The sequence below is a fragment of the Melanotaenia boesemani genome, chromosome 8, assembly GCF_017639745.1.
Source record: "Melanotaenia boesemani isolate fMelBoe1 chromosome 8, fMelBoe1.pri, whole genome shotgun sequence".
Classification (NCBI taxonomy): Eukaryota; Metazoa; Chordata; class Actinopteri; order Atheriniformes; family Melanotaeniidae; genus Melanotaenia; species Melanotaenia boesemani.
Window position 1 is genome coordinate 22143554 of NC_055689.1, and position 26860 is coordinate 22170413.

Below are 26860 nucleotides of genomic sequence, written 5' to 3' on the forward strand. Positions count from 1 at the left end.
TAAACACACTGTTCTTTCAGTGGTGCTCTACCTCACACACTTTACACTGAGCTGCCAACCACCACAACAGGGACCCCAGTTTCCTCCTGTCAGTTACTGAGCTGCTGCAGTGAAGCAACTGGACACTTTGATGACAGATGATGAGCGTTTTCATTCAATTATCTCACCCACATTTTTCCATGCAGACTGTGATTCACACCAGTGTTTTTTCCACCAAGAGTTTTTCTCTCTCAGTCACTGCCTGCGCTCGATTATCAACCGCCCACCATTTACTCTTGTGTGTAAGGGCATCCCTCCTTTAGAAAATGCTCTAAGCGACAACTTTCTATTAAAAATAGGTCAAATGACTAAGTACAATATGAATGTGAAGTTTTCCTTAAGGACTGTGAATCTTTTAGCTCTCATTTTTTAAATTTCTTTTGCTTTTACAACCTATGACTTGATTTGGTGGCATTGCTTCATTGTCACCTGTCTCACAACATAACAAGCATTTGTTTTTCATGAAAAGGATCTGACAGTCCCACTGAACAACAGAGACAGAAACTAGCGTGTAGAGCAACTGGTGCTTAAAGAACCATAGTTGCTGTTCTTACCATGGGGTAGCAGAAAAAAATAATTAATAATCAATTGAAAGGTGTTGTAATAAAAGCCACTGCTGTTAAACAGCCCTAAAATATGAAAGCCACTTTTATTATGATTTATTCATGTTTGTCATGTTCGCTCACTATCGGAGGCGCCACTTATCAACAGTCATACCAGACAAGTGTTTGGGGCTCCGAGCCAGAAGGAGGCTCTTGGGGGTTGACCAACTTCGAATCACCACAGGGTAATGTGGAAAGTTTGCAATGACAGTGGTTGACATGTGCAGAGTTCCCTATGGGACCCCACCCCCACTTCTTTGTCTTACTCAGACTAGTGGTGTGTCTTACGTACACATATGAGTGAGTGCAGGTTTATCAAAATGAAGAGAAGTTTTTAATCTGACAATATCAAAAGAAAGATGAAAAAACAGATCCAGACAGTGGTAAGTAGTGCAGATACAGAACATTTAGCTCATCGCAGCTCAGTCTGTCCTGCTCCTGTTGAGTGTCATGAGGCTGAAAATAAAAACAGATAACATATCAGTTTAAAGCTAAACTATATCAAGCTAAGAATGTTAAGTTATAGAATATATGGGCAACAAATTTGATAATGTACCATTAAGGTGCATAAATGGAAGTTATTTTATGTTGTGTGCAAGTGGTTTTACATTTCATTAGCGACATGTGTCCATTAGACTTTGTGCTTCTGAAAACCATTTTTATTTATTCTTTTATTCACTCGTTCATGTGGTGTGTTATGCTGTAAATGTCATCCTTAAGAATCATAATGCAGATTTTAGCACATAGTTTATTTCTGAATGGGAACTACTTTAAACTGTTTTGTCTCTGTTTAAATCAGGGGTGCCAATGCAGTCACAGTGCATTCTGGGACTTGTAGTATTGTGGTGGTGCATGCACTCTTATCAGCAGGCCAGCTCTAATAGTGATTAGATATGATCATGCAGGCCAAAGACAATTCATTCACAGGTCAAATGTGGCCCACGGCCCTTGAGTTGACACATGATCCAAATAAATGAAAGTAACAATTAATGAAGTAGACATAGGTCTGTTAACACCTTCCAGTTGGGTTCTTAGGCAAGACCCTTAATGCTACTGTTTAACCACATTCAGATACTTTGGAGAAAAGCGTCTGCAAAATGACGGTAGAGTAGTAGTGGAAGAGCGATAGCTGCCAAAGAATATCCAAAAGTTGCATTTGAGGAATTTAATGCTATAACAATAACTTTTATAACAATAAAAGTTTTTAAGGTTACTATAATTAACAAGTTGTCTTTATTAATATACATAATTATAATAAAATGGAGATGAACATCAGTTGGAGGGGCCCTCTGTGAAATTTTGTATGGGGCCACAAGAGACCAAAGAATTACCTATGCTCACTATTGATTAGTATTTAGCCATCATTTTACAGTAATGGGGGTTAAAAAATAGCTGGTCGCTACACAAACCTCTTTTAAAATGTAAGTTTCAATGTACACAACATCTGCTACCCACTGTTGTAGCTTTTGTTTCTTCACATTCATTCAAACAGTTGGAATCCCAGTTAAAATGCTTAAAGTGTTTCCCCTCTCTCCTTCCTTATATAAAGACCATATTAGGAATCTGAAGCCAGTTTCAGACTTGCACTGCTTTCCCTTAATCTGATGCCATCTGAGCATGTCATCTTAATGAAGTGCTTTTCAATAACATTTTGGGGCACAGTGATTCATAAGTGCATCACCTTCAACTTGCCAAAAGTTTGAACAGCTGTGTTAATTAACTTGTACAGTAGCTGTGGAAAATTAAACTTTCTTGTTTTTTCCCAAAGGTAAAGCAGCAGATGAAGCTAATCCCACCCACTGTTCTTGTTTTTCAGCAGACTGCTGCTTGTTTGTTGGCTCGGGATGATTTTTTTTATTGCAAAACATGTTATGAAACTATACAAACTGTCACTCTTTGAAGATTTACAGAGTTTTGTGCGTTGCTATGGCTTCCCATCAGACAAACAGCTGTAACGGTGGAGACAAAGTCCTCAGCTCAAGTAAAACCTCATATTTAACTTAGCTGACAACTATGCTGTGGCTGTAGTGCAATTAAGCCATTAGAAGTGTAAAACTTGACTGATCAGCAAACTTAAATATGAAGAAAGTGATATTTTTAGTTGCTTTTATTCACTCTGCTATGTTTTTCTCAATCACTGTGCACCTTATATAGGTTATTTGGCCATATGACCCATTGTTGTGAGAAAACAGTTTTCTTTAGGCGCACCTCAGAAACATTCCTCCCTTCTGTTTACTGTCTAAACTCACACTGGCTGCAGTTTTTACCCAAGCCATGGCTTTCCTATCACTTTTTTTAGGTGTGTCTGAATGCAACCAATGTCCGAATGAGTGAGTAAAATGTTTACTGTTCCTGACGTGTAGCAGCTGTGTGAAAAGGATTTAAATGAATAATGCACTTCTTGTCTAGTCTTTGCTAAGAATTTATATTTGGTTTATATTTGAATGTTATCACTGCTTACAACTTCTGTGACCTGTGTAAAGATATAAAGATTTATACTCGGAGCCGTTAGAGCTCAGATGGAATTTTTACTAAGCGATTTAGTCTATAAACTAAATAATTGGTAATCCACAACCACTGACATGTAAATTATGTTTGAAATTGTTTTTAAGGAATGTACATAATTATTTTATAGTGATGGATTTTTGTATGTGTTTGTGTGTGTTGCGCTGAAGGAGGGTTAGCTTATCACCTTAGGAAAAACAAGTTTTGAAAGCAGAAGAAGGTCCCAAGGTCATGAACTGGACATCCATCTGTGAAGCAGTAAAACATTTATTCGTTTTTAGTCGCATCATGACACATTTGTGGGAGCGCAGAAGATTAGTTCAGAAACTTTGCAGATCCTGAACGTAACCCAAGAATTGTACTCCTCAATCCAAGCTGTAAAGCTGACCTGTTTGACCTGTGGAGATCGGACTAAGTCATGAATTCCTGAATACTGGCTTACAAGGCAGAACCCACTCTTCCATGGGATAATTGTCCTTTTCTGTAAAAAAGAAAAAGTTAATAGGAAATTAAGCAAAGTTCTTGACGTGTCCAATCTTTCCTTCGAGGAAGGGCCGAAATATGCTACTTTATGTATATATATATATATAGTAAATGCTGTGCAACATAACTTAATGTTTCAAATATGAAGCTTGAGGAGGCAGACTAAAGAGAAAGAATCCATATTTTGCTTCACTTACACTTGTCACACTTGTCAGTAAACTCATTTACTCGAGACTGAGGCCGCATGCTCACATACATATGCACGCTGCATTATGTGGAGCCTGATCAAAAATTAATGGAGCAGAAATGTCCTTGAAAGTTAAAAGATGCCTGTGAAATTGCAAATGCAAAGCCAAAAATTTCCCTCTGCTAAAATGGAGCACCCTTTCTGCATTTCACCCAGTAATTTGTTGATTTGTCAAATATTCACACATGAACAGTTTTACTGTCCTCTGTGGGCCACTGCAGGCAAATAGTGGTGGGGCAGTCATTTGCAGTGCTTTCTGAGTGGCAAATTTAAGTAACAGGGAGAAGCCATCAGCTTGAAGAAGGAAAAACTAAATCTAAAAGTAAAATGCTGACTCCTAAGATGCGGAAGCATGGAGCTGTCACCCAACTTTAAAAAAAGGGACCTTATTGTTATAACATGATAAGTTTATTATGAAAACGTGAAACCTATCATGTTGTAACGTGATTTTTTATTGTTAAAAACATGAAACATGTTATAACTTTTCACGTTTTTACAATAAAACTATCACCTTAAGTTCCCATTTTTTTTATTTGGGTGACAGCTCCACGCTTACATACTAAGACAACACATCAACAACATTAAACGACTGATACTGAGAGAACTAAACAATGGCATGGTGGGAGATGTAGTACTTAGACCATGGAGGAGAACTACACAATTGTCTTCAGAAAGACTTCTTGACACTGTTTGATGTTTCATTTAAATGTAAAACATGAAACTTTTCAAACTGAGAATTTTACATATTAATTATCAGCTGAGAAAACTGAAAATTTAAAAACATGAAACTTCACATACTTACAAGCCTGCAAACATCTGTGTCTAACACCTCCACTGGCTCTGCCCACCCACGCGGCTGAAATGTCCCATCCAATTCAACGGGTGTCAGTTTACAGAAGTGATGTGAACTTGCTTATGGCAGTTGGTGATTAGGGGCGACGTCAAGCACCATAAAGCCACGTTGCTCTGAGGTTCCCACATGTCTGTAAAGATGAAGGTGTTTATCTGCTGAGAGAAAGACAGCACACCCTGACTCTTTGTTTCATGTCCATCTACCACCATCCAGTTCTTCTCTTTTTTTTTTCCACACAAGAATGAATTAACATGACATAAACTGTTAAATCCAGGCAATTTCCATCATTCATATGAATGAAGACATTGAGGACAATACTTGTATATTACTTTTATTTTACTGAATCTACCTGACTGATTAGGATTTTGACATGTTAAATATGTATAGAGCTTCAGGTGAAATGTTGCACATTTTCTTAAATTACTGTGCTTTGCAAATCAAAGTGAGATGAGACAAGTTCATGGTTGCAGCTTTTCAAATATTCGAAATTTCAAACTTTTACCGACTGTTAGCTGGTAAGAGCTAAGCTTATGAAGTCAATTTGATCTCAGAGGCATGCTAACTAAATTTTCACAGGGGAACAGAGGGCCTGTTGAAATCATCTGCGCAATCCGTCAGGGGCATAAATCAACCATTTGCATCTTATTGTATTAAGGCTATTTACCAGCAGCTTTCAGATTATCTGTTGCCTGACAGACACAACCAATCACAGCAGAGTAAAATATCCCTCCAGCTTATCCAGTCTATCAGCTGCCATAAGAAAAAATGTTTTTCTTTTTTTTTTTCTTTTTTTTTGTTTTGTTTTGTTTTGTTTATCTGGGTTTGCTTCTCACTGCCCATGCCTGTTAGTGTTTCTGCCAGTGGTCATCTGGCTGCAACCCACACGTTCACATTTACTTTATATTATGATCACAGCACACACTTTAAGATTGCTTCTCTTGGCTCTGGCAAAATTAATATGTATACATATATATATATATATATATATATATATGTAAAAAAACTGTTTATTTAACCCCTTGAATCATGTGTCTTTTATTTAGAGGTCTGCTCAATTATTGCAAAGCCATAATAAGCTGTGTATATGTATGCAACCACAAGGTGTATTTTAATGCATTCGTAGTCACAGTAAAGAGAACACTCGTGAGACGTGTAAAGATGTATAAAAAATCAATATATGTGTTACTGGTAAAGAATAAATAAAGATGGCACAGGGCACAAATTCGAAAAAGTTTCAGGCTGACTTAAAATAAACAGCACTTTCAGGACAATCATGAATATTCCTCTGGAATGATGCAGCTGTAGCTCTAAACCTCTATCAAGTTATTGTACAGTATGTTTAACATTGTCTCTGCAAAGGTCAACTCTGACTAAGTGAAGCAGAACATAATTAGAGGCCTTACAGGTTTTAGATGCTTCCCTTCTCCAACACAACTTATTCAAATTTAATAAATCCAACAACTTGTCAAGGTTTTTAAGGCAAAAGGCTCAGTCACAGTACACAGCTCGTGTAATGTATCCATGCTTTTAAAAGATGAGATGCCTCCAGTTTTTTAATGGCACCTCAGTAGCTGAAGTCGTGGTCTGTGGCTCTTAAATAAGTTTTTTTTTTTTTTTTTTTTGTAAGTCAACTTTGGTTCAATTGGAGGGGTTTAAACTCTGTGCGAGAAGCACGATGATGTAACATTAATCATAAGAGGTAAATTTCTGAAAATATTTTTTCTCCCCAAAGTATCATCTGCATCTTCCTAACCTAACATATTATTCCACCTTACTGAAACGGCTGTTGTTCAGAAACAGACAGCCCACTGTAACTGATGTTTGGATCCCCACTGGATTTGTGACAATAGATTTTTTGTTACCTGTTCAGGGGGATTATGCTCTAAAATCTCAGGTATTAGAGGGCTTACAAGAGGGATTACACATTGTACTTGATTCACGGTTGCTCTGAACAGATAATACATGAGTATGGATGCAAGTTTATGTACAAAAAAAACAAGAAGAAATAGTATCCTGAGCAGATGGAGGATGGGCACATTAATCATCTTAAACTCCCACTGCTGTCAAAAGTGGGTGGTTTTCCCTAATGACCAGAGAATATGTGGCTGCAGCAATTTTGTAACACTGGTTATTCTGCTGCATGCTATAGATACTGGGTCATTTATTCAACTGGGAAGTCCTTTTTTTATGGCATATATCTCATTAACATGAACCTGTGATCTTTAATGTGAGACCTCTCGCATCATGGAGCCTTTGCATAATGATCCTTAAAAGATGCTGTTTCTTGGATGTTACATCATCAAGTCTCGCCAAAGGACTGCACCAATGTCAATGATCCTTTGAAGAACTTAATCATCTAATTCTGTGCAATTTTAAGGATGCCTCTGTGTATCGTACACTTTCTCATATACCCAAAATTGTTGGTGCACATCCGAGATCCGTAGACAGAAAATGGATCGATGTAGCCGCAATACACATTTATTTGTAATGAATTTTTTTCATTGTATTTATTGTCACCATAAAACTGTTAGCACACGGTTCCTGTTGCCTAAAAAAAAAAACACTTTATAAGTGAGCAGTGCAATAACAATGTTTGCTTGTGTGTGAGGGATGGGTCTCTGCTTCTTTATATTGCTTTTATTTGTATGTTTTATATTAATTTTATATGTGTATTGATTGGGTGGCACTTTTAAAACTTGTTAGGGTCCGAGCCATACAAAGTATGGCAAGGCCCTATTGTTTCTGCTATGTTTATTATTATTCTCCTTCTCCTCCTAAGCATTTCGACGCCAAATTTGACCCCCTAAACACCCATGAAAAGTTGTGAAACTTGGCACACACGTCAAGCCCGGCGAAAATCGGATATTCTAAGGTCCGCATACTATTCAGTGCAAAATTGGCTCAACAGCGCCACCTACAGTCACCAAAAATCACCACATGAATGGGGAACAGGAAGTCTACTTCAACGTAGGAAGACGAAACTCGGCACACACGTGTACCACCCCGTGTTGACCAAAAAACTCAATGTAACACATGTTGCCATGGCAACGGGGTGCCCGCCATCTTGGCGTGTGCGGCCATTTTTTGGCCATTTTTTCCACTTTACACACATCGTATTTGAACGAACTAGTCTGAGGGGATTCGTGCGATTGACTCCAAACTTGATGGGAAGCTTCCTGACAAGTTGGGGACCAAACGCTCCTCAAATCTTTCTAATAGCAGAAAGCATGTTACCGTGGCAACAGACGGAAAAACGCCTTCTCGCCATGAAACACGGTTTGCTTATATCTCCATAGAAATAGATGGGATCTCCACCAAACTTCACAGTATTCATACGTGTGACACCCCAAGTACAGCAAAGAAGTCAATCAAACACCTGTTACCATGGCAACGGGTCGCCCGCCATCTTGGATTTCACTGCCATTTGAACGAACTAGTCTGAGGGGAATGGTCCAACCGACTCCAAACTCGGTGGGGACCTTCCTGACAAGTTGGGGACCAAACGCTCCTCAAATCTTTCTAATAGCAGAAAGCGTGTTACCGTGGCAACCGATGGAAAAAGACCTCGCCATTAAACACGGTTTGCTCATATCTCCACAGAAATAGATGGGATCTGCAACAAAGTTGACAGTATTCATACGTGTCACACCCCAAGTCCAGCAAAGAAGTCAATCAAACACCTGTTGCCATGGCAACGGGTCGCCCGCCATCTTGGATTTCACTCACATTTTCACAAACTAGTCTGAGGGGATTCGTGCGACTGACTCCAAACTTGGTGGGAAGCTTCCTGACAAGTTGGGGACCAAACGCTCCTCAAATCTTTCTAATAGGAAAAAGCGTGTAACCGTGGCAACCGACAGAAAAAGCCTTCTCGCCATGAAACGCGTTTTGCTTATATCTCCATAGGAATACAGAGGAACTGCACCAAACTTGACAGTATTCATACGTGTAACACCCCAAGTCCAGCAAAGAAGTCCATCAAACACCTGTTGCCATGGCAACGGGGTGCCCACCATCTTGGATTTCACTGCCATTTGAACGAACTAGTCTGAGGGGATTTGTGCCACTGACTCCAAACTTGGTGGGAAGCTTCCTGACAAGTTGGGGACCAAACACTCCTCAAATCTTTCTAATAGCAGAAAGCCTGTAACCGTGGCAACCCACGGAAAATGACCTTCTCACCATGAAACACGGTTTGCTCACATCTCCATAGAAATACATGGGATCTGCACCAAAATTCACAGTATTCATACGTGTGACACCCCAAGTGCAGCAAAGAAGTCAATCAAACACCTGTTGCCATGGGAACGGGGTGCCCGCCATCTTGGATTTCACTGCCATCTTTTGTACTTTATACACATCGTATTTGAACGAACTAGTCTGAGGGGATTCGTGCAATTGACTCCAAACTTGGTGGGAAGCTTCCTGACAAGTTGGGGACCAAATGCTATTCAAATCTATAGGATTATAGGAGAAAGCCTGTAACCGTGGCAACCACTTTAAAAAGCCTTCTCACCATGAAACATGGTTTGCTCATATCTCCATAGGAATACATGGGAACTGTGCCAAAGTTGACAGGATTCATACTTGTTGGGTCCTTAATGCATTAGAAGAGCTGTTGCAATGGCAACCTAGCATGTCAGCTAGCATATTAGCATGCTAGCAACTAGATACATCAAAATTTCCCTTTCTCAGCTAACCCTTTACCTTTACTAACAAGTTAACATGCTAGCAACAAAAGCTAACTGGGTATATAAAAATATGTTTCAGCTAGCCAGTCTACCATCAGGCCTAGCATGTTAGCTAGCTTGCTAGCATATTAGCATGCTAGCAACAAATGCTAAGTAGGTATATCAAAATTTCTCTCTCTGCTAGCCATTTCACTAAATCGCCTAGCATGTTAGGTAGCATGCTAGCATATTAGCAGAAAAATAGTACATTCTTAGCTAGCCATTTTACCATTTTACATAGCATGTTAGCACACTATCTAGGCTGCTAGCAATACGTGCTACGTAGGCACTATTGCATGCCAGATAGATGAAGGTATTTTAGCATATCACACAAACACCCCATAAAACATGCTGTATAGATTCAAAGTCATTTATTCATATTGCAACAAATTAGAACACAAGTTTGTAAAACACTGTTTCCATCTGGTTGAACAACTTGCTGCCAACTGCGACATCAGTCTCCTAAGGAAATGACAAAAAGGTATCAGTGTGCATATGTGTATATACATACATGCACACGCACACAATCACATTCCACAATGTATTCTTCTGAACATCAATTCTCTTTTAAATCTAGTAAAACATCATTAAAACAGGTTTGGAACATTATAACACAAGCAATACTATTGCTGCAGGCTGGTCAATGCCTAACAGATACACAGCTACTATGCCCCTTTAATAACAGTAAACACACACTGCCACTATTGAATAATAATTTATGAAGCCTCAGGTTACAGCTTTTTCCATGCTCTTCTTAGGCTCAATCACAATCAGCACTTTGGTCCAACAGAGCTCAGCTTAACTGTTCATCATTGGCTTCTGTCAAGTGAAAAAAACTGCTAAAATCTAAAAACTGCAAAATAAATAGAACAGACCCACACTATAATACATATAAACCAGCCAGATAGAAACAAAAAACCTGAGATTAATTTTTTTAAATAACAAAGACTTTCTGAAGAGTGAAAGAGTGTGTGTGAATAAACTAACTGTGTGTAGGATAGTGAGTAGTTACATTTACTTATACGTACCTTAGCCGGCGTCACTTCATTATCCCTGTAATTAACTTTAAACACAGCAGTTACATACAACTAAAATTATATCATTAAATAAAACCCACACAACAAGAGGCACAATCCTAAAACAACATATAACTAATTATCCACACTGAGGGCATGAGCTACAAAACCTGTATTACCTACTTTGCCATTTGGTCACTAGATTTAACAACTTTTCAAGCCTCTTTAACTATTTCTTCTTAATACAACAACCAACAACAAATCTACTCACTATTCCGACATTTTCAGTACATTCTCTGGACAGGAAGCACACGTTGTAGAGGTGTAAAGGATATCAACAGGGGACAAAATTTACTGACTACATACTAATTATTCAAAACAGGGAACTCAGATGAAGAACAGCACATTTAATACATTTTGATTAAATTTATTTAAAAAAATGTAAAATTAAGTTTTAAGCATTTGGGCTGTCTTACTTAAAAGAACATATAATGCCCTCATGATCACTAAAATATGTAGGCACCACTAGCGCTTCTACTCTATAATTACTATTTTTGACGTAAACATGATCAATTAAGGTGCCTTTCTCTGTAGTGGCTGTCGACACATGTTGCTCATATCCTCTGTCTGTCATTTTCTGACAAATTGTTGAGGACTTCAAAATGTCCTCATTGAAATCACCCAAAACAACAATGGTTCCACTTTGTGACTCTAACACATTTAACAATTCCTCAAAATGCCTGAAAAAGAGAGACACAGGATAGGATGGTGGCCTGTAAATGGCTGCTATTAAAATGTTGTATGTGACACATTTTACAGCTAAACACTCAATGTTTAAACCTGCAACTGTGACACTTTCAAATTCTGCATTACTGTCACAGTACATGCCAACGCCACCATGTTGTTGGCCTTTAAGGGAAATTAACACTGGATTATCGCTATGATAGGCTAAACTACGTGGGGCATTACTAAACCTATAACCAGTGATTTCTACAGAATCTAAGCTAACATCAGCAGGTATCCATGTCTCTGTCACAGCAATACAGTTAGGCTGCAAATGCTGTGCACAGTGGGCCAAATCTGAGACATGGCGATTTAAACTTTGAACATTCATTAGAAATACTCTAAAACCCTCTTTTACTACTGTGTGGCTTTCAGTTATAAATGGTGGCATATTAGCAATCGCCTGTTCAATGTTGGCATTACAATAAACAGCCTTCTCTTTAAAGTCCTGAATAATTAAACCAGACAGGCTTCTAACTCTACTTAATGCCACATATGCCTGTCCTGGTGCAAAGACCTTAGCTAAAGAGACAACAGCACTATCTACTGTAAGGCCCTGTACTTTGTGTACAGTACAGGCCCAAGCTAACTTTAAAGGAAACTGTCGTCTCATGCCTTTTTTATTGGCTCTCTCTTCCTGAGGTTCAATTGGTACTGAACCCTTTAACTCTGCTGATGGATAAATGGTTTGTTTCCTCGTCTTTATGCCTACCTTATCATCATCAAATTTTACATATACTTTGAGAGGAAACGTATTTTTTTCAGGCTCTTCTATGTATATCACTGTGCCACATACACCATTTACTAAACCGTCATTTACATCGATGTTTTGAGACAACATCACTCGAGCATTTTTACCCAATAACAGCTCTCTTTGTAAAGCTGTTTTCTTGGCCCTAATATGATGATCTGGCTTTAACTCTAATTTACCAGTTTTTTTTATTATAACCAAAGTCCTGTGCAGTTATAACTATGTGGTCAGGACATGTGCTCATTAACTGTTCCTCATTATATTCATCAACCTGGGAATTTGTAGCAAAGATGTGTAAGGCTGTGCTCTCTTCACCTGTTTCACACTGTTTTAAGACGTTTATATCGTCAGCTAACATTGGCGTACCTTTTCTATGCGTTCGCATTCTATTTAATATTCGCGCAAACTCTTCATCTTTTTGCCTAACGATTGTTTTTAACTCAACAAGCTCAAATAAACTAGACCACAAGTTCATTTGTACGTCTTGTACATACAACGCTTTCCCCTTTACTGGGGGCAACTGATAAAAATCTCCGACCGCGATTATGCTAACATTACCGAAAGGGTTATAGTCACCAGTTTGTTTGATTTGTCTTAACCTGCCATGGACATAAGCCAATAGATTATGATTGACCATGGAGATTTCATCAATTATGACTATCTGCAAATCACTATATTTAACACGCAAAGAATTGAGCTTTTCCTCACTCAGAGGTGTGTAAGGTAGGCTCACGTCTTTGCCAATGCCAAATGTACTGTGGATAGTCGCTGCCTTTAAATTATAAGCAGCTATTCCGGTCGGAGCCGTTAATAAAACACAAATGTTATCTGGATTCTGACAACTTGGTGACAATAACCTTGTGGCCTCGTATTGAATCGCTTTAACTAGGTAGCTCTTTCCAACTCCAGCTCCTCCAGATATAAACACATGGAGGGGTTCTGGGTTTCTACCATTGACTTTATCCAAACACCAGTTACGGATCTTATAGAAGACTGACAGCTGCTTCTCATTTAGAGATCTAATTAATTCTAAGCCCTCACGCCTACTAATTACATTATTATTCTTTTCTAATTGACACACCTGATCATTCCTAACAGCCAAATCTGGAATGTTGTCTACGGGTTGCCGACCTATTTCTTCTGCATCTTCCGCAGGTGTCTGTTCTTTTTCTCTAATTTCTTCTTGACACTCTAAACGCTCTAATTCTTTTTCGGGGCACAGATTTCCCCAGGCAACTTCAGGGCCACCCTCATTTTCAAGTTTCTTTTGCAACTCTTCTAATTCTTCTGAATCTTCTACCTCAAATTTGTTCCTATTCGTATCGACGACAGATTTAACCGTGTGTTCTGATCCATCACTAAAGATCACGGAACCATTTTCATAAAATTGTTCAAATGTTTCGCAATCAGCAGCTTTTAAGTCATCTTCTACGCGGTATGGCAAAAACAACTGTAACTGGCTTTTAAAATATAATTCGGGGTTTTTTGTTTTTGAAAAGCGCGCATAACGAACTACAGCGGGTTTTGTTCGTGTTCTTTTAAGAATTAATCCTAATCCCCTTTGCAATTGAATCGCATTCTTTGATTTTTCATTTCGGTTTAAAAGACGATATTCTGACACAAACGTTGCTATGCACATGTCATTAAAAGTGCTATTATTAGGCCTACTTCTATAACGGTCTACTATACTAACCATCCACACATCATCTCCTGTTAGCCCACATTCTTGGATAACACTAATTGGTTTACTCATTTTAACTATTTTGTCCCCTGTTGGTATAAACTCTACTTTACGCGAATTCTCCTTCAAATGCATTCCCGTTAATCTATAAACTGCTTCTTGAGCAGACACGTCGCGACTGTTTAGATAAACGCTGCCAATTTGTTTCAGTGCCTCTTTTGCACTGACGTTGTCATCTTTTGTTGCTTCTTTATGAGCTTTACTAAGCAACAATCCTACCTCTTTTTCTGATTTGCTAATGTATGAAATAATATAAACTATAACGGCGTACGCGTCTGTCACAAATTGAATATCTAAATTTGCATTCCAGCATTTCAATAGAGACTTGTTATATGGATTAATCCATGCTTCGTTAATGTCTCTTTTATATACAATTTGGGTTTTATTCATATTTAGACGTTTGTAACATATTTCAAATATTTGCTGATTGATATTTAAACTATGAAACAACTCATCTAAACTATTAAACGTCTTGTTCTCATCTTTTAACGCCTTTTTCACTGACTCCAGAGTGCGTACTGCCAAATCCTTATCAACCTTTAGCAGATTGTAGTAGTACTGATTTCCACATGTGCACTGTTTTCCTTCGTATTTTTCATCGAACCTATTCTTACATTTATCACAATCTGGTTTCAAATGAACATTAACAAGAAATGTCCTAGCTGACACTGGTCTGGGAAAATTAAAGCGACACTCAGTGCCACCTTTCTTACAACTTTTTGAATGCCTCTTTGAATGTTGCTGCACAGATGTGACCATCTCCAATAAGGTCTCATCCTGTGCTGGTAGCTCACATGTTACATACTTATCAATAAAAGCTACCACTTCTTCGTCTTTGTTAGTATTAATTTTAGGCGCATTTTCAATCCAGAAAAGACAGTGCACATGAGGACTCCCGCGACACTGAAACTCCACCCGATAAAAGTAATCAATAATTTTTCCTATGGGATTTGAAGAAGACATAAGGACCTCCTTCAGAAAACAGTGCCAGCGGAAATCAAACATTCTGGCGGCAGTGACAGGATTACGACGCAACAGATCGCATCTATCAGTCCACTCTAACTCTTCGAATGTCTGTGTTCGACCTTCCTGTTTTAAAATTGTTTTAAGAAGGTTTTGCCATCTCAGATCCGCGGAAGAGAATGAACAAAACCATGTGGGAATCCCAAGTTGCCGAACACAAGCCATCAGGTCTTTCTGTACTCCCTGCCAAAATGCTGGAGTCCCTCTAATCGGCTTAAGAAATCTGAAACCGTCATCTACATCCAACAACTGCTTCAAGGACTCCTCCTTTTCTACGCTCACCTCACCTCCTTTACCTTTTCTTAATGCTATACTTACTTTGGAAACAACCTGCTCTACCTCAGACATGTACTGAGCAAAGAAAATATACTCTACATTCTGAGCAAACCTTCTATCCGCATGTAAAATTCGGTTATTAAAATAACGGCACAACGACAAATTATAGACACGGCTTTCATGGTACATATTACGACCTCGAGGAAACAACACTGGGAAACACCTTGCTTCATTTTCTCGATCTGTCAACAACTTAACTGGATTATTACCCTCAGCTGGTGCAACATTAACTATACTATCAAAATACTGATCTAGAACTTCCTGACCAATATCTACAGGCATTAGACACGTATCTGAAAACATGCAATGTTGCTGTCGATCATGCAGCAACTCATCATCCTCAACATCATCCCCAGTACTCTCAACTACTTCTGCATTGTCCTTCTCTTCATCCTCAGGTTGCTCTAAGACACACAACTCATTAACCCATTCCTCATTAAAATCTATGTCTTTATAAAACTTATTTGATTGCTTTAAAAACCGTAAAGCTTGCCTAATATGCATTGTATCCACAAACTCATACTGATAATGGCCTTTATAAGTTAACTTACGTTTTAATTTTACTGCCAATAAAGACCCCTCCATATTTGATCGGGGCAACATTTTAGATGTTTGAACTACATTCGATGGAACGCAGGTTACTGGTCCATGAACTCCATTTTGGCCACCTTTAGGTAATGCAAGCATTTTCATAAACGGAATATTTAAAGCAATCAAATGTTGTTCTAACCTATTCAAACAAGCCAATTCTGGGGGAACTGGATCTACTACCAAATGATTTGTTACACTTTCAGCAGGCATTTGCTCATGTGAAATTTTATGATGACAAGTGTAACAAATCCAAAGATGCCCTCTACTTGAAGCCATAATCTGACACGGCTGAACACAATCCTCCCTACATTTATGTAAATACTCAGTTCTAATACACCTATCTGCCAAAGAAGCTATGGCCGCAGTCTTGTTATAAGCATCCTTTCTACAGCTCAACACCTGATGTGGAAACAACAGCCTGAAACACACACAACAGATATATTCAGGACCATGTTCAACTTTGTTTAAAAACCTCTCAGTGAAAAACTCAATATTCTGTGTTTTGTCTTTATCTTTAATTTCTTGCCTCTTTGATTTTACAACTCTTTTAACTATTTCTCTGTGACGCGAATCTTTTGCATATCTTATTTTGCTTCGGTCTTTCTGATTTTCACGGTGACGCGCATCTTTTGCATATCTTATTTTGCTTCGGTCTTTCTGATTTTCACGGTGACGCGCATCTTTTGCATATCTTATTTTGCTTCGGTCTTTCTGATTTTCACGATGACGCGCATCTTTTGCATATCTTATTTTTTTTCGGTCTTTCACATTTTCACAGTGACGCGCATCTAGTACATATCTTACTTTTCTTCGGTCTTTCATATTTTCACGGTGACGCGCATCTAGGGCATATCTTATTTTTTTTCGGTCTTTCACATTTTCACGGTGACGCGCATCTAGGGCATATCTTATTTTTTTTCGGTCTTTCACATTTTCACGGTGACGCGCATCTAGTGCATACTTTATTTTATTCATATTCCTAATTTGGGTTCTTCTCATTACTTTATTATATTTAGAAATATATACACCGCGCTCTATGTCCTTTTTGCAAACTGACGTGTCACTTTCAGATGAAGCATCTCTAATTAAATCTTTGCCTGACAATCTAGTACGACACGCTTCTGAAAGATTTACTTTACAGTATCCATAACAAGTTTCTAGTTTGGGTTCTTTAACGCAAACTACAGTTTCATAATGATTACCAAGGCAGTTTTCTAAATAAATTGATTTTTCTGACACACAACTGCTGCTGCATCCATACTTTAGCCAACGACCACCAATAAATGTAAAGACATTAATACCCAACAAATCTGCTGTGGCTTGTATTTCTAATTCTGTCGCCCAGCTGCTAACATAACGCATTTTTGATTTGTCTACGTAATCTGCCACAGAGGAATAACCTTCTCTCAAACTACTTTTATATTTCAAATCATTTTTCATTAAATATTTAACAACCGCTCTCCTAATTTTAATGTGATGCTTTTGTGTGCCACTCACTGCCTGAGAAACGGCCCTAAAATAGCAGCTACCATCAGCAACTATGTCTCTATTTTGGCACGGAACGCCTAATTCGCCGACACGACTAGACGCAGCGCTATTTACACTTTCACACTCTATATTTAATTTGGTACACAATCTTTGACAAGTATTTTCACAGAGAGGGTTAAACATAAGCTTTTCATGTCCTTCACTGACCACTTCCACATCTGAACTAACCTGCCGACTTACCAAAACCTGTTCCTCAACAGCAAACTCTTCATCTGAAACAACCATCGAAACATTAATACGGCCTTTCTTTGGCGTATGTTTAGATGGGCTGGAAAGGCCAACTTCATCACAATCTGCTGACAGCTGACGTTTTACACGTTGCTTATTGCCATCATCAGATTCACACTCCCTACTCACATCAACACCATTTATTTCAAAAGGCTTGCTTTCACCACCAAACATCGCTGCCAAACAACTAAAGTGATCAAACACTTCCCTAATGGAACCAAAGTACAACACTACACTGGTACCATTAACATCCACCATGCCAGTAGCACTGCGTGAATGAGAATCAACAACAGCAAACCTACCACTAGCAGAAATTACAGCACATGTATTTGAACACAAGGTCAAAAGACATGTCTGGTACTGAGATAACATCCTTTCCAGCCCATGTTCTAGAGTCACAAATGCTCCACACTCAATGAACTCTCCTTCAGTCACAGTGACATCACCACTGACAGTCTCAGGGAACGAAAACTTAAAGTTCTGCCAGTATAAAACGTGCTCTTTCGGCAACTCTGGGATCATCAAAAAGTCTTCTCCTGGAGGAATTAGACCATGGTCCTTCAGATGCGTATAGAGCTGATCTCCTAACCACAGAGCTAAATCTAAATCTTCTGTCTTCCAATTGAACACACTAGACACCATATGTCTGGCCAAACTAACCAACCCTATCGCCATACACTGAACTCCCGGATTCCTAAACCGACTGTGCCCCTGGTGAACTGAACCCCTAACAACATCAACATTACCCATACTCACCTCACTTACCTTCGCAGTAGTTGCCTCATCTTCATCAGTAGAAGACAACACACCCGGGCTCTGTGTTGTCTCAACCTAACCATAAAGGATATCAACATGCAATGGGCTCTAATCACTGTCATGTGTAATAAACTGCTGTCTGTGCACTGACATTTGTTTTCTGTCATGCTGAGTATGTGCAAAATTGATACTTTAAAACAATTTAGCAAAACCCCTAAATCAGGGGTGCCCAACGTCTGTCCTCGAGACCGGTTTTACATGCATCCCTGCACCGACACACCTGACTTAAACTAATGAGTCATTGTGCAGATCCTTATAGGCTGTAGGATTCATTTAATTTGAGTCAGGTGTGTTGGTGCAGGGATGTATGTAAAACCTGCAGGATTGTGGCTCTTGAGGACCGACTTTGGCCACCCCTGCCCTAAATACATCAAAAATGTGTTTTTTCCTTAATTTACAAATAATATATACTTTACAGATATTGTTAATGTAAACGGTACTCACCGTCGTCTCGTCAGTGCGGCCAGAAGGGACCGGATGCCTGGACGTTGCCCCGACCTCAAGACAGAAATTGCAAAGACACATCTTCAGAGATGATACATACATATATATATGATACATGTATACATATATATACACATATACACACACACGCACATAAAAATACACAAATCTTAAGCACAATTACATTTCTTACCTTCTTCGACTCCAGAGCGGCCTTGGAGTCAGAAGAAATCCCTCGGCTGGATGCGGCCTCAAATAGAAAAGAAACAAAAACAAAGTTTATTTCACTTCACAAACACAGGAAAAATAATAAATACAAACATTTATTTCCAAAATCTACTTACCCTTCGAGTCCTCTTGGAGTGGTGTTTCACACGCAGCGTCTGTCCAAAATGATATGGACACAGAACACATTTAGCGTTATAGAAGTCTATCGTTAATCATTTAGACTTTCAGAATAAAACATTTTATGATAACCTCTAAACACATGTTTGTCTGGATGCAATTTACCTTTGGCGGTGAAACACCAGCGAAGTCAGCAGGAGATGTCAGATTTGATGGAGAAACCTTCTCCATCTCCTCCAACATCTCACTGCTGAACAGCACAGGATTCAGGGGGATGCCAGCCGGCTAGAAATACAGAAACAGATATACACAAACGTTGACTTTTCCTGCTTTAACCATTTAACTTCCAGCAAATATTACACTTCATGTTTTTCTATACAAATATCATACGAACCTCCCGCTGAACTGCACTGCATCCTCCAGAGGACTGAAAGAGAAAGAATATATAGACAAAATAAACAAAGGGGATTTTGGTCTGTGAAAAATCAATCAAATGTGAGTCTGACAGCTGTGACATTTCATGCCATATTATTACCTTGCCGCTCGGACCAACGACAGTCCACTCCTCGGGCCCAGGGCTGCGACGCACCCTCACCTCTCCCTTCACAACCACACGGGGAGTGAAGCGAGAAGGTGGGGATGGACGAGACACCGGCGGGGCTGGCGGCACGGTCTCCAGTTGCTTCAATCAAAAAATAAAGACATAATCATTAACAATATGCCTTTTCCACACTTGGTCAGCAGCCAAAATTACATCAAGTGAACACTTGCATATATTTCATAAGACGATTTAACTGTTTAAAATTAAAAGGACAACCGTGTAAGCAACCGTCCACAGCAGCTGGGCGAAGATCTCCATGCCGACGTCATCACTCAGGTGGACCTACAAGGACGACATTCATGAAATGTATCTTTTTCCACAAAATCTCTCACTAGATACACACAGCTCTATTCAGATAGTCTATCATCTCAAGATCAGAAGGTCCTGGATTCCACCTCAGCCTCTGACATGAACACGAAGGCATCAAACCATGACAAGACAAATGATCTACTTACACCATCGCGACTCCACAGGTTGAGACACTGCCGGGGGAAGTGGTCCGCGATGTGGAAGTACTTCACAGCTTAAACAAAAACACATAGCAGAGCTCTTTATGCTTGTAAAACAACAGAATTTATACATCTATATACCACTACACTGAAGATAAACTACAGCCATATTTCTGATGTAATCTGTGATAAACATGCAACAGCGCAGGCACATATTTTCACGTACCCATGCGGGCTGCCACACGGTGGAACTCCTGGCGGTAGAGCTCTTGCAGGGAGTCCTCAACGGTCAACCTCGGAGGAAAGTCCAGCACACACACCTTCGGCCAGCGACTGCAGACGGTGGCTAGGTACCGCTCGAAGTCTGCAGCCGCACGACCGATGGTGTGCTTGGCGGTCAAGTCATTGCTCGGAGCCAAGACGCACACCAAGTCGGGATCCTGAGGCACCTCAGCATGAAGCACCTCAGTTCTCAACTCGGTGGCGCTTGCCCCCGGCGTTGACATGAACCCCCACGCCAGACGACCCTCAGGCAACCGCACGATGCCATCTAAAAGACAAAGAAAGTTTCTACTGTATTTGTTTGTCTGTGTAACATTTTATAAAATACATTAATACAGTACATTAATACTTTATTGAACATAAAAATATAAGTACATACCTGCAAGGCTTCGAAGATGGGAGTCACCAATAGCAAAAACCACCTGAATGAAAACATGTTGGTATTTTTAGCACCGTGTATTGTTCACTTGGGTTTTCATTACGTTAGTATATTTCAAACACAGCATTACCTTTTTGCCGTGGGACTCCGGCGGAAGAACCAACTTGTGCTGCCGCCCGGTGAGCACCGACACCTCCCACCTCCTCACCTTGTGCCGGTGCCCAGTGCCATGCGCTACAGACATACAGAAAAAAACAGATCAGTACAATCACAGAATATGTGCACACTTGATTGTCAATCACTGAATCACAACCAATTAAAAATGCTTGGATACATACGTGCACAGCGGTCCATGGGAACCTGAGGAGAAACGTCAAGGGTCCGTCTGTCCGCAGCACTCCTCCTCGCTGCCTGCGAAATCCTGAAGTTCTTCTTCCTCGGCATCTCTAGAAAAAAAAACAACCCACACACACACGCACCCTGGCGCGCACACACAAACACACACCCAGCAGAGAGCAACACACCCACTCACACAAACAATCTTACACAAGTACTGGAAAACAGAGACAAAATAAGTTAGACTATATATATATATATATATATATATATATATATATGTATATATATAAATGATAGATATTGATAATTATCAAAACATTTAAAAACATATTTTAAGGATTGGTCTGGCCATTTTATGCTATTGCGCAATAGGGTTGTGCATCTTCACAGTCCATCATGTAGCTTAAAACTACAGTTATTACTTCCTGCTAACCAATCACAAACGGAGACCCAGGCATGTTCTATCATCAAGCCATACCCCTCTCAAAACACAACAGACATGTGAATTGCAAAAGATGTCAAAACAAGAACAGTAGGAGTGTTGAACCTATTGTTTCTACGATACATGGAGATGCAAGAATGGATGAAACTGCATTGATGTAGAAACAAAGCATAATAGATTATATTAATGTTATTTATTTCGTTGCTGCTTGCGTTTGTGTGTAACCCAGGTTGCTGCCACAGCTCGCCAGATTGATAAGTGTCCCAAGAATGATTCAAGGCTGAATCCTATGGAAGACCAGTAGGGTGATGCAATATATGCATTTTCATAAGAAGTGATAAATTGTTTAAAAAAAAAAGAGAGAATAGATTAATTCATATAATTTTAAATTTAAAAAGTTAATTTATACAATAAAAAGATCAATTTGAAAAACATTTATAATTATTTCATAAATAATTATATGTTTTTACATATATTCATTTGTATTTTAATTAATTAAAGATACATTTAATAACACATTTATGTGTTTAATAATCATTTTCATTATTTAATAACACATTTATGTATGTCATTATCATTTTAATTATATAATGACACATTTAAGTAATTATTGAATGATATATTTAATTAATTCAATTGTGTCACTTTACGTCCTCCATAAATCAGAAGTGGCAAATTCATAATTAAATTATATTGCCACTAAGTAATGCTTGTAACACAGAATGATCGAACCACGAACTTGTATGTCACACCTCACTAATCTAAGTGTAATAACTTTCATGATAAAGACTTTTAGCAGAGGGAATCACCCCATTATCACAGTAAAAACGTGATAAATGTTCAATGTTTAGCAAATAAGGAGCTTAAATGAGAAACACACCGCAATAAACAAAGCAAGCAGAAACATGATCCTAAAAAAAAAAAAAAAAAAAAAAAAAAAAAAAAAACACCAGCTAACCTAGCTTGCTTCTCCTAAATATATATCCTGGGGATTTATTTTACTAAATATTCGATTGCTTTGGACAGTAGTGTTAAGACATTATTATTTTAGTTCACTTTAAATAATAATAATAGTGATAAACTATCATTTTAATGCAGAGTATTTAACAGGTTACACGTCACATTAATCCACTTCGACCTGCTGTAAGCTAACACGGTGTAGAAAAAAGTTTCTTTTCCATTAATAAAAATCTTAAACTTACCAAGCAAAGCCACAAACACGTCCGAGAAGCTGAAGAAGGTGTCCTGGATCGAAAAGTTCGAAGTTTGCTGGATAAATCCACAAGAGTGCAAAAGTTTTTCAGTCTGCTGTGAACTAGACGTATTGTCTGATCAGAAGCTGAGCTGAAAAGACCGAGGCTCGTTCACAGACACACAAAATGTCCGACGAAAAGTGCATCTTTCAAAAATCCGAACGTCATCCAATCAGAGTTATGATCCTTGTCAACACAAGACCGGGAAGAATTATACCACAATGCATTGCGGTGTGAAGGTCTTAACAGTGCAAGAAAAACAACAAACAGGCTGATTAAACAAAACTCAGCAAAAAATGGATAAACAAAAAATAAATAATAACATACAATATAAGGAAATATTTTTTAGGTTGCTGTGGTGACTGCAGGTAGTCACGTGATCTGCGGCAGTGTAATATTTTAGAATTCATTTTACCCCACTTTCAGGTCCTCAACTTGGACAAGTGTCTGTAGATGCTTCGAATGATGACTGCCATTTTATTATCCTAATGTATAGAAGGCAACACTATTATATCACTATATAATACCTAATACCATCCACTTTTTGTTATGTGAGCTTAATAATAATTACATCTGTAACCCTGTTTATTGTTCTAACCATAAAACTATTGTTAAATATGAACTAACACCAGGCACTGACATAAGCAGAATAACTGAATAATTAATATTTTTTTTACAATCACATCTTTTTTTTTTTTTTTTAACTAATATTATGACTTATATCCAGCAGGACCAAGCTGTCTTTTCATTAATCCTGCTGTTGAGGCATTGTCTGTTAAAGGATGTGTGGTGTGTGTATATGTATGTACACACATGTATACACACACACACTAAAAACTGCTGGGTTCAAAAATAACCCAATCTTAACCCTGCTGCTGGGTCAAATATGGATCGACTCGGCACTGCTTTATTTTAAATCAGCAGGAATGGGTTATGTGTTGGACCCAGCACATTGGTTGATATTTTCTACTCTAAAAATGGATTAAAATGACCTGGCTGTATAGTTATATAGTTATATATATATATTAAAATATGGATTATTAAACTACTAACAATTGGTTTCAAATGACCCAATATATTTATTTTAAATCTGCCTTTATAAATGGAATATAATAATAAAACACGTTTCAGTCATTTACTGGAAAACAAGGCACATGATCTCAATTTGTAAAAAGTGCAGAAATATAATGGAAAAAACTAAAATGAAAAAACATAATAGTTATTTAATATCTGGTCTTCTTCAGCTGATTTACAACACAAATGTTCTGAAACACTCATCGAATGTATTCAAAAGAGATGGGTCTTCAATGGCTGTACTATATATATATATATATATATATATATATATATATATATATATACATCCCTTAAATCCACAGTTTTGAGGAAGCTTCTATGCATCATCTATTTAATGTCATCCACTAACATTTTCTCTCTATTCAAGCTAAACTTTAATTTTTCTAGTGTCTTTGGGCTTCATACAGTAGTTTGTCTATTATTTCTCTATCAGCAGTGTCAGCTTGTCACTAATTTTCAACTTCTTATGACTGAGTGAATTGTCCATGACACTAACTGCACAATAATTTGTGATGGTTAGCTCATATCTCCAAACAAATACATGGGATCTGCACCAAAGTTGACAGTATTCATACTTGTTAGGTCCTTAACACATGAAAACACCTGTTGCCATGGAAATAGGTTCCCTCTGGTTGGAGAGAAGTGCTGGCTTTCTACTTTTTAGGACTCAGCTATCTCCATGTACATTATTTGAAAACAATCACACAGGTACACCGTGCTGAGTTAACGCATCTATGCCTGTCCCATGAAAAAATGGTAAGAAAAGTACACATTTTTAAATATGATTTGGCCCTTTAACAAAATGTAAATAATGGTATCTACCATTTATTACCATATGATATATTAAAAATAATATAATATGGTTTTCTGCTTCTGGGTATCTATTAGGGAACAGAAGACAAGTATGACATTGTGTTCAACAGGATTTTGAACAAACTTTATTCCATAAATTGAAACAAACTGTCTCAGAAACTGTATGTGACACATATGTCATGTCACGCTCTTATGGCTTGAGCTAAAAAGGTAAATGACACGGGTGGCGGGGGCCAGGAGGCTCGGACCCGATGGATGCCGCTTGCGGCTTTAATTATACTTGTTACAGTAATAATAAAGATCTATTATTTTCTATTTTAGTCCTCCATCAAAGAGGAAAAAATTAAGTATAAATCATATTAAATCAACTGTCAGTAAAGTAGTGAGCTTGTAGCTAGCAGCTATTCAGCAGACATGTCCATTTTTCAAGTGCTGTGTATATGTGTGTGTGTGTGTGTGTGTGTGTGTGTGTGTGTGTGGGTGGGTGGGTGTGTGTCCACTCATTAGGGCTCTTCTATTCTGTGTTTTTCCTCCTGAGAAAGTATCCTTGACTTTGAGAAGCACCAACTCACAAAGAAAATAATTGTTCATGTCACAACTCTGTTTCTACTGTCTTTGTTTTGCTTGTCCAGGATCGCAGAATAATTTCAAATCGTGTTTAAGCAACAACTGACAGTCAGGCTGCAGCTTAACTTTTTCTTTTGCTCTCTCATATTTCTTCTGCCTAAAGGACCTGGACTGAGAATACCTGTTGATTAATGGTTCTGTAGAGAAAGATATACAATACCTTACAACTGTCCTTATTAACCTCCAACCTCCAATTAACCTTGACTTCACACTTCTGTGTTATCAGACAAGAATTCATTTATGTTAGCTAAAGTGTTGATCCTAGGCCATGCTGAGACTGAAAAACAGATGCACTTCACTGCAGTATCCGGCTCTGTTGGAGTCAATGAACACATCAATTCATTCTGCATGTAGCAATAAATACTGCACAGACCGGCACTGCAGACACTAAATAATGGAATGAAATTGCTCTCATAATGGTTACAAATGTGTATTACATGACTTTAAAATGCGTAAAACAATTCGTGAGTAACTTTGGGGACTTACAAATGTGTGTTTGAATCCACAGACAAATATCAAGAAATTTGAACATATGGAAAATAACTTTACACATGCACACATTACAAACTGCACAATTTTACCCTCAGCCTCAATGATGTACTAGTTTTCATGCTCAAAAAAAGGCTTTCTGTGCAAACAGTTAGTTAAATGTGTATGCATGCATGGTCTGATGCATGCAGATCAGATTACATTTGTGTACAGATCAGCTCACATGTGCATGTGGAATTTCAGACTCCCTGCAAACCCTCCTTACAGGTCACATGCTGTCTTTAACTACTGGTTTAAAGATGGGTCTTCTGGATTTCAATAAGTTTTAAATCTACATCCCTCTTCATCTATTTCAAAGTGGGAAGGACATCCTACTCTGTGACATTAGCTAGATTCAAATTTCAAGCTCCATCTTCGGTGATGGTCGCTTGTGGCTCTAGAAAGTACAAGGAGCAAATAAACAAATGCTGAACTTGATGCTTCAAAATGGAAGGTGACAAACCAGCTATTGCAGAAAATTTCAATTTTTTTTCAGTCCTGGATATATTAACATTTTTGGGACTCTAATTAGGTTTCGCTTTGCACCACAAGATGACTGTTGCTCATGGCATAGAGTAGGCTGCTGGTTCAAGGCCTAATTTCCCCACTTCACATGCTAGTGTAATTGGGCAAAAAACATAACCTGGAAATGTTTTTTTTCACTTGCATGTTGCTTTTTATTAATGCATCTGTTGGATAAATGCAATATGTAATAAAATAAGTGGCATGTTGAATAGAATGCACAGCAGCCAGCAAACCAAACAAGATGTCTGGATTCCTTTGTTATTATTTTACATCCTTTTAGCATTATCCTATGTAAACAGCATAAGGAATGAACTTTGACTAAAGGTGTCTGTCTGATTTTCTCCAGTTAACAGCACTATTTTTTCCATTATTAATAGATTGTTAAACAGTCACATTGATAGCATCTTAACGTTTTAACAATAGTAAAGTTGTTTATTTTATGTATTCTGTCCGCTGCACACTTC

General features: G+C 38.3%; 1 protein-coding gene across 2 annotated transcripts in view; it reads left to right on the forward strand.

Annotated features, from left to right (window-relative positions):
* Positions 1–26860, forward strand: part of b4galt2 (UDP-Gal:betaGlcNAc beta 1,4- galactosyltransferase, polypeptide 2) — a 195278-nt gene that overhangs the window by 126911 nt on the left and 41507 nt on the right. The window lies entirely within an intron of this gene.